General features: G+C 46.2%; 1 long non-coding RNA gene across 1 annotated transcript; it reads right to left on the bottom strand.

Annotated features, from left to right (window-relative positions):
- Window positions 1-582: 582 nt before the first annotated feature.
- LOC110343742 lies at window positions 583-5,100 on the bottom strand. Its single transcript, XR_002386065.2, has 3 exons — window positions 4,763-5,100; window positions 2,022-2,133; window positions 583-837 (listed from the first exon to the last, which is right to left on the bottom strand). It is a non-coding gene; the product is annotated as an uncharacterized LOC110343742 (long non-coding RNA).
- Between the last annotated feature and the right edge of the window lie 3,801 nt (window positions 5,101-8,901).

The raw sequence follows: 8,901 nt of genomic DNA, 5'->3' as shown, positions 1-8,901 counted from the left end.
TTTTTCTTTTTTTTTTAAAGCATTTTATGTGTATGGGTGTTTTATCTGCATGTATGCCTGTGCACCAAGGGCATGCCCGGTGCTTGAAAAGGCCAGGAGAGGGCATCAGATCCCCTGGAACTGGAGTTACAGGTAATTGTAAACTACTGTATCAGTGCTGAGAATCAAACCTAGTCCTCTGGGCAAGCAGCCGATGCTCTTAATCACGATGCCACCTCTTCAGCTCCTCTGTGGGCCTCTAAAGAGGACATGGAGCTGCTATGGTGGCATCTGCAGTTGTGTCCTGGTGCAGCACAGACAAGCTCAGAGCACAGAGCGTGAGAGCCCACAGTTCCTCCATCCAACTCATGTCAGCAACCTGAGCGTCATGGGCAAAGTGCAGCCAGCAGCAGGCCTTGCTCAGTGCGAGCATGTGGGACACAGCCACATGACCTCCACTGCATAGGACAGTGCGGGACCCTGGGAGCAAATTGGAGAATGGAGCAATGGGGACACCCCAATTTTCTCCACGGCCCCTCCTGACTCACAGAGGTTTTGTTGTTGTTTTATGTTGCATGTTATTCTAAGAAATTAAAAAGAGAATTAAAGTTTTAGAAGGACTGTTATTGTTCATCTCTGATGCGATGCCACGATTAAATCCAAACATTCGGAAGCAGAACGTGCACGTGGAATGACCACAACGTCTTGATTCTTTTATAGACTGCATTGTAACAGATGCGCAGGACTTTGCACCCATCCGTGATGCACTGACACCCAATACTGCCTCGGCATGTTTCCATGGCTTCAAAATGTCACATGTGGGTGTCCCAAATACTCTACCTCTTCAGGCTCTTAAACCTGCAGAGAATAATGAAAAGGTGTCGTGTGCTGCTAAGATGGGGGTTCAGGGTTCATCCATCAGTTTGGGTTTGGGGTACCACTGCCTTCAGTGTTCAGTCTTTCACTTGGGGTCACAGAGGCTACTGAGCTCTGCTTTTTGATCCCCTGAAGTCCTGTGTTCCCCATCAGTACCCATGGGGAGCTAGCAGGGAAGGTCCATGAATGTCCAGTTGTGCCTGGAGGCTCTACTGTTTGTCTTATTGCAGATGTATATTCAAAGCCAGAATTATCAAGAATTTCACAATGACAAGAAATCATGAAAGCAAGAGAGAAGTGCATTGAACCAAGCAAAGGGACCATTATGCTAAGCAAAGAGATTTTGAAAGTAGGTATGGCCCTTCTGAACTCAGGGCCTGTGTGACAAGGCAGGCGGGCACAGCCCACAGCTGCTGTGGGAAGGCTGGATGTGGGCATCCCCATCTCTGGCATGTGCTGCCAGTACAGACCACTGTGCTCCTCCAAGCCACAACACAGGCTTCTGTCCCCCAGACCCAGATGCTGCTGGTCAGGTCTCCTTCAGCAGTGCACTTAGCAAGCAGAGCCAACTACCCCACCCTGTGCCTCCCCCACCTCTGTGTGTGTGTGTGTGTGTGTGTGTGTGTGTGTGTGTGTGTGTATGCGCGTGCGCGCATGGTCCACCTGTCTCCACTTCCCCAACCAGGAATTACAAGTATGTGCCACCACACCCTGATTTTTAAAAAATGTGGGTTCTGAAAATTGAGCTTAGGTCCTCATACTTGCAAGGTGACCATCTTAACCTTTCTCTTAGATGTAGAGTCTGTGCCCTGTCTCATGTCTGCCATAGACCTGGAGGTCTGGCTTAGTCCTGAATATAAGCAGTCAGTTTCATTCGTTGGGTTTCCCTACCAACAAGGCATGTAGAGGAGCAATCTCCCAGCATGTGTACACATCCCTGATAAAGTGTGATCTGAATAAAGCATGCTAACCCTCCCTGAACATGGTCCATGGGATCTGGCGCATCCCATGAGTAAGGGGCTAGCCAGTTGGGAAGGGAAGATGGGTGCATGGGACTGACTCTACAGCTGTGCAGAAGGGCTGCTTGGCCCCCAGGAGCCCCCAGGAGCACCCTAGGGTTGGGTAGAGCACAGAGGAGGCAAGGACAGGGGTCACATTGATCCTACCTCCCTTTCTGGAAGTCCTTAAAGACAAACTACCAGGCAAAGCCTCGAATCTCCATCACAGAGACTTTCTCCATAGTCACAGCAATCTTGGAGAGGTCCTGGAAGTCCTGCCCTGGGGAGGGGGAGGCAGAGAGCAGGGAAATTATTGTGTTTTTTTCATAGTTTCAGCAATTTTAGGTGACACTGGCCTGGGGCTAATGGGTATTCCTTTATACATTCTTCCTTTTTTGTTGTTGTCTGCATCTGATTTCATGGGTGTATCCGAATTCTGGACACCCAGCTGCAGGAAACCTCAAACAATCTCCTAATTCCTTGGAAGGACTTCTCAACAAAGATTAGGAAGCCTGGCTGGAGGGATGGCAGTGACGTCTTACAAGGAGCAAGAATGCGTTTTATTGGAGAATATGGGCATTGGAGACAGAACAAAAGGACGAAAACGGTGAACAGATGGGGGGTGTTCAGCAAGGGCTCATGATCTATGTGAGCAATGTGGGCTATGCCCTCCCCTTTTTTCTGTTTCTGATGCATGGGGGTATGATGTGATATGATATGACAGAACACGTCAAAAATTTAGGGGAAAATAAAACCCTGTTTTTTTGTGTCTTTTTTTTTTTAAACATCAAACTATTGCTATCAATAGGAACAGCAACTGTTCAAAAATTTGTTTCAGAACTGCCAAGAAGTGAACGCTGGTAGGAAAAAAAAAGTCTTTTTCCCTGCTGTTTGCAAGGTGGACACAAATGCAAACGGTAGGAGGTTGACAACTTGACACATGTCTAATAAATCTAAAGCATAAAAAGTCAACAATTCCCTGCTCAAGAAAGCATCCGTGGAATAAAAAGTGCTACGCAAAGAAAGAATAACCATTAAGAAATAGATTTTCTGAATTCAGTGAGTAATTTAGCCCTTGGAGTGCCAGCCTTCATAACAGGGAAGCCTTTTCTTCTCCCCTCTCCTACAAGACAGACAGGAATCGAGGTTTAGGGAGGGGTCTGCTGCATTCAGAAAGACCAGGTGAGAGAGATCCAGTCACCAGCCAGCAGATGTGCATCACCAAGGCTGGTGACCAGGTCGGAGTGCGGAACCTTCCAGATCCTGGCTGCTCTGAAACTTGGAACAGGAATGGGTTTAATTTGACAAGTTGGTCTGTGTACAGGGAATTCACAAATCATAGACAATGCCAAGCAGATTTGGGCACCGACAGCACTATCTGGCGCTGGCCAAGATGACGGCAGTTGGGAAGCTGGGTCTGTCATCCGGGCATTTGGATACAGACAGAGAAAGAGACAGGGACTCAACAAGGGCTGGATGAGGTGCCCGGCTCAGTTGTTCAAGATTCGAAGAGAAGAATGAATCATGTCCTTAATATCAAAATAATTAAGGATTTTGTTTTAACTGCTTTTCCTCCAAGCTTGGAGTGCTTTCTTCTCTCACTATGAATCCGACGCTGAAGATTGTAACTGAATCTGAAAACAAATGGTAATTTGCATGCCAGTCTCATGTAAACAAAAATATCAGCATTAATGTTATGAATCCTAATTTGTGCCACAGAGCTGAAAATCTGCATCTTTCTGAATTATAGGGATATAGACTCGGAGCAGTGGGTAACATCTCTGCAGTTCAGAAAACTGACAAAGTCTCTCCAATTTATAGGGAAATTGACATAATTTTGCAAAAATGCAAACGCATTTGCGAACCCGGTTTTGCATAATGGGATTAATTTGGTTGACTGTCATATCCACTATAGTGCGAAAGGGAAGTTAATCACAACATCATTTCGAGTTTTTTTTAAGGAAGAAAGAAAAGGAAGGTCCCCCCCACCCCACCCCGACATTTCCCTGACGATCTTTTCATTAAGAGAAAACACCCAGCCCTCCAGACGGCAGGCACCTTGGGTGGCTTTAGGAAGCAATGCTAGAAAAATTCCTAAGAGATACCTTCTCAGATACAGCCGAGTTGGCCCAGCTCCAATGAGAAAAATTAGCAGCTTTCATAGTAGGAAAAAAAAAAACTGCTTCCAAGGAAATGCAGTATTTGATGCCCGAGAGTACAGATGTGTTTGCTTAGAACTTCACTGTACCCCAGAGCCGAGGGTAGATAGAGCCCACAGTTTATTATGACACTCAGCTGTTAGACTTAACAGGGTACGACTTCTTTCTACTGATGAACAAGAAGCTACTCTGAGATGTTATGTGCCTCTGTTGATCTGAATGGCTGTGTTAACCTATAGAGGCAAACAGTCTCAATGGCTCAGGGGCTCCAGGAAGGTGGTAGTGGTTCCAGTTTCTTGCTACCTGTCCATGCACAGGTAGCAGGGAAACTCTGCCCACTGATGTCCCCCAAGATCCCTGGTCAACTGAGAACCATCCGTGATGATCCAGGTTTCCAGGAGAGGTCAGGCAAAGGATTCTGGGAACAGACCGAATGGGGCAGCTTTGGAGGTTTCAGCTGGAAGGAATCCTCCATGTTATCCAGGCCAGAGCAGGCTTTATGGTGACTCCTTTCTAAGGGCTCCTGGCGCCAAAAGATGAGAAAGCTCATGGGACGGTTGCCTTAGTCACCCGTGGAATTTTCTGTGGGACTGACAGTGGGGTAGGTGAAATGAGGAGTGCCCTCAACGAAGACTCCAAAACAGGGTGACATCTGTCCTCCGCTCATTTACTGAGATCAGGGCCCAGCCTGGCCTAATGAAGCCTCTGTCTTCTGTTGTCAGACGGTGCAGGGGTAAGAGGGAAACTTACCTTCCATGAAGCCTCACACCACCAGAAAATGACTCAGATGGGAGAGAAGGAGTGTAGCGGACCACCAACCAGCTCCCAAATCATCACATGAAGCCTTCCTATTAGTTATGAATGCTTGGCTTTATATCAGCTCTTATTTTAAACTGTTTCTATGTTTGTTTTGCCTTGGGGCTTTTTACCTTCTTTCTTTCTGTGTATCCTACTTTCCTGCTGTCCCTGTGTCTGCCTGGCTGGTGGCTGCCTGGCTTCTGGCTCCAGGTGTGTCCCCCTTTCTCCTTGTTCTCTTTGTTCATCTCTCTTCTTCCTAGGTTCCTCTCCCTATGTATTCTTTCTGCTGGTCATTCCTGCCTATCCTCTCTCTGCCTAGCTACTGGCAGTTCAGCTCTTTATTAGACCAATCAGGTGCCTTAGATAGGCAAGGTGAAACAAATGTAACACATCCTTACATCCTTAACAAGGGCTCCAGAAATAAATGTAACACACCTTTACACAGTTACTATTCCAGGGCATAAACAAATGTAACACATCTTTACATAGTTACGTATCCCACAAGCACCTGGATGGAGTGCAGAGCGGGTGAGGCAAGTCAGAATTCTGGTGTCTTAGTCACTGCAAGGGGTTCCAAGCCTTTTGGAGAAGGAGAAGAGGGGTACAGCACAAAGGCACATTTGGGACAGCCAGAATGAAAATTGCCTAATTTGTTTTATGGAGCTACAGTTAATCTGATACTCAAACCACACAAAGATTCAACAAAGAAAGAGAACTATAGACCAATTTCCCTTATGAACATAGTTGCAATTTTTTTCAATAAAATACTTGCAAACTGAATCCAAGAACACATCAAAAAGATCAGCTACCTAAATCAAATAGGCTTCATCCCAGAGATGCAAGGATCCCAGCTGTTGGCCTGGGTGGCAACTCAAATCTGCATGTGTTACAGCAGCTCCACAACACCAAGAACCAAGGGCACACTCAGATTGTGCTTGCTAATTACATCCTTCAGTGAAAGGAGTCAGAGATCTGTGGAGAAACAACCCCTTTGCCAGAAAGTTCTCAACGAAAGTAGGAAATGACCCCAGGTGAGATCTCAACCCCCAACGCTCAGGATGGGACTGTGTCTCTTTTGTCTGCCTAGCCCTTTGCCTCCTCCTCATAGAGGAGGGGTGTCTGGGGGTAGCTGCTCCACACAAGAGACCATGGCAGGAAGGCTTTACTGAACTCTAGCCAGCTCTGGTCTATTCTTGGGACCACATCTTTGCCCTTTCATCAAGTCCACCTGCAAACTATCTTCCCTGTGATTAGTCACTGGTCCCCATGAGGCTACAAAGAAACCATCCTGACAGACTCTATGATGGCCAGGGCTTTTGTTGGCTTGCTTGTTTTTTGTCAGCTTTGACACAAGCTAGAGTCATTTGGGAAGAGAGAATGTCAATCAAGGCATCACCTCCATCAAACTGGAGTATAGGCAAGTCTGTTGCACGTTTTCTTGATGAACAATGGACATGGGAGGGCCTAGTCCACTGTTGGTGCTGAGTTGAAGACAGCAATCTGAGCAAGCCTTTAGAGCAGGCCACTAGGCAGTGTTCCCTCAGAGTCTGCTCCTTCTGCCTCCAGGTCCCTGCCCTTCTTTGCTTCCTGCCTTGGTTTCCCTCAGTCATGGGCTGTTATTGTGATGTGCAAGGCAAATAAACCCTTTCCTTCTCAAATTCTTTTTGCTCCGTGTTTTATCACAGGAAAACCCAGACCCTAGGGGGTGCCAACCTGACACTTCCTATAGCCCACCCTACTTGAAGCCAAATGAATACTTGAGAATTTGTGTGATGAAATGTTGCTAGGAAACCACAGGGAGCAACCTTTGTGGTTGCATATATGTACCACATAATAATAAGTAATGGTTAACATGATAATAAATAAACAAACAACAATAATTATAGCGTGCCCCAAGCCTGCGGTGCCTCCAAAATTAATTTATGATGAATTACAACTCAAATTCCTTGGAACATGACAGTGGGAAGCAGAAAGGGCATGGTTTTGTTCACCATCAGGCACAGTGGGGTCACAGACTGCCTGCCCCAAACCAATCCTGGTCCTGAGGGTGCTGGGCACCCAGAGAGGGGGCTCCCAATGTATGCTCTCCTTCTCTGTGCCTCTCACAATTCTGCCCCACACAGTTAACTTTTTTAGATACTTCACTCGCATGTGTAATTCAGTTATTCTTCTGAAATTTATTCAAAGGATTTATGCTTATGAAATTATAATATAATGCTGCCTATATGCCAATGAGCTGGAGGCAAAGAAAATAATTTTCTTCAATTTACAGTTATGAGGCTGGAGGAAAATGATGCCTCCCTATCTCCTCCTTCTCTTTGTGTGTCTTGGCCTGTTTAGTCTTCAGGAGGTCCAGGAGCACAACATGCATCTTAAGCATATCACACTGATAATTGTGTTTCAGAGCTGTCAGCTTGGTGAAGACCATCCACCGGCCGTCTCCTCACACTTGAGCTATTTGTGTCAACGCCTCTTTCTCAGCGACCTGGGCCTCAGTAAAGCCAGCTTGCCGGGGACACTGTTAAGTTCTCTGAGAGGATTATTGGATCGAAAGGAAATTTATGGATGACACGCTGAAACAATTAATCAGGAAGTGCTGATGAAGTTTCACTCGTTTCTTTTATCCCTGGACTCAAAATATATGTATGTATAATCACAACAATACCGGGCCCTGCTCCCATTGTCCGACGGCTCATTCTGTCACTCTGTTTGATTAATGGACCTTCTGGAGTCCCCCAAAAGTCCCAGTAATACAAATAAAAAGAATCATAAATATTGAATAAGCTCACAGCCCAGTTAACCTTGACTACAGTTTGGGACACTCTTGGAAAAACTTCGAGCTACAGAAAATAAATTGCTGTGGGGATTAAAAAAATATGCGCAACTCATACCAAAATGGAGATTTGGGAGAATGTCACCTCTCTAACCTTGTCACTCCTATTAATCTTTTGTGATTAATTAGTTTAGTTAGCTTCACAACCGGGTCAGCCAAGTGCCAATGTGCAGCTAGTTCTACCAATGGGTGTGCCTGGGCCAGGAAGTAGGGACAGCGGGGAGGAGGAAGATGGGCTAAGGAGGATGGAGCCTTAACCCCCGCTCCAGCACTGTGCTGAACCAGGAAGAGATGCAAGAACCATCTAGGTGACAAGTGACAGGGTAGGCGGGGTGGGGCTATGTGGACTTTAGCCAAGGGCACCCACCTGCTGTGTGTTATTAAGTGCCCTTGACTGTCTTGAGCTCAGGTGTCTCACAAGCTGCTGCCAACACCCTTTTGATATTCTAATTGCAGACTGAACCCATCTTTGACCCAGAAGACTGATTTGAAGGAGGCTGTCAGGATTCGTAATTTTGGACTTCAGCATCTAGTCTGATAGTTCGGAGTCAGATTTGGGGGCTCCTTCTACAGTGTTGGAGTTCTGTGACCTTGAGGCACTGACATGGACTGATTTATGCCTCACAGGCTGATGTACGCAGCACTTCAGAGAGAAACCTGGTGAGTGTTTTCACAGATGGAGTATTCTAGACTGGGCAGAACCGCCCTCTGTGAAAATAGCCACACAAGTCACAGTCCCTGGGAGTGGTATTCCACTCACTGTCTCATGCAGTCTAGGCAGACATCGTGGATTAGAGGGACCTGGTGTCTGTGTCAAGACAGACCTTGGGCTCAGACATACAGGAAAAGCTGAGTGTCTTCCTTGGAGGCTTTTTGGAGACTGTGGTCCTGATGGCACCCTGATTTTGAACATCTACCCCCCAGGACTGTGAGGAAATAGGTTTCTATTTTTCAAGATTAATTTTTATTTTGTGTGCATGAGCATTTTGACTGCATGCACATCATGTATATACTTGAATCCACAAAGGGCAACACTGATGTTGGATCCCCTGGAACTGGAGTTGCAGACGACTGTGAGCTGCTCTGTGGCCACCAGGAACTGAACCAGGGTCTTCTGTAATAACATCCAATGCTCTTAACTGCAGAGCCAATTCTCTAGCCCCAGGTCTCTATTTTTTTAAGCTATTTATTTTTAATTTTCATCATTATTATTATTTCTTTGTTTTTTGAGACAGGGTTTCTTTGTGTAGTCCTGGCT

Source organism: Mesocricetus auratus, unplaced genomic scaffold (genome assembly GCF_017639785.1).
Source record: "Mesocricetus auratus isolate SY011 unplaced genomic scaffold, BCM_Maur_2.0 Super-Scaffold_100015, whole genome shotgun sequence".
Lineage (NCBI taxonomy): Eukaryota > Metazoa > Chordata > Mammalia > Rodentia > Cricetidae > Mesocricetus > Mesocricetus auratus.
This window is presented reverse-complemented; position numbering and strand designations above follow the sequence as displayed.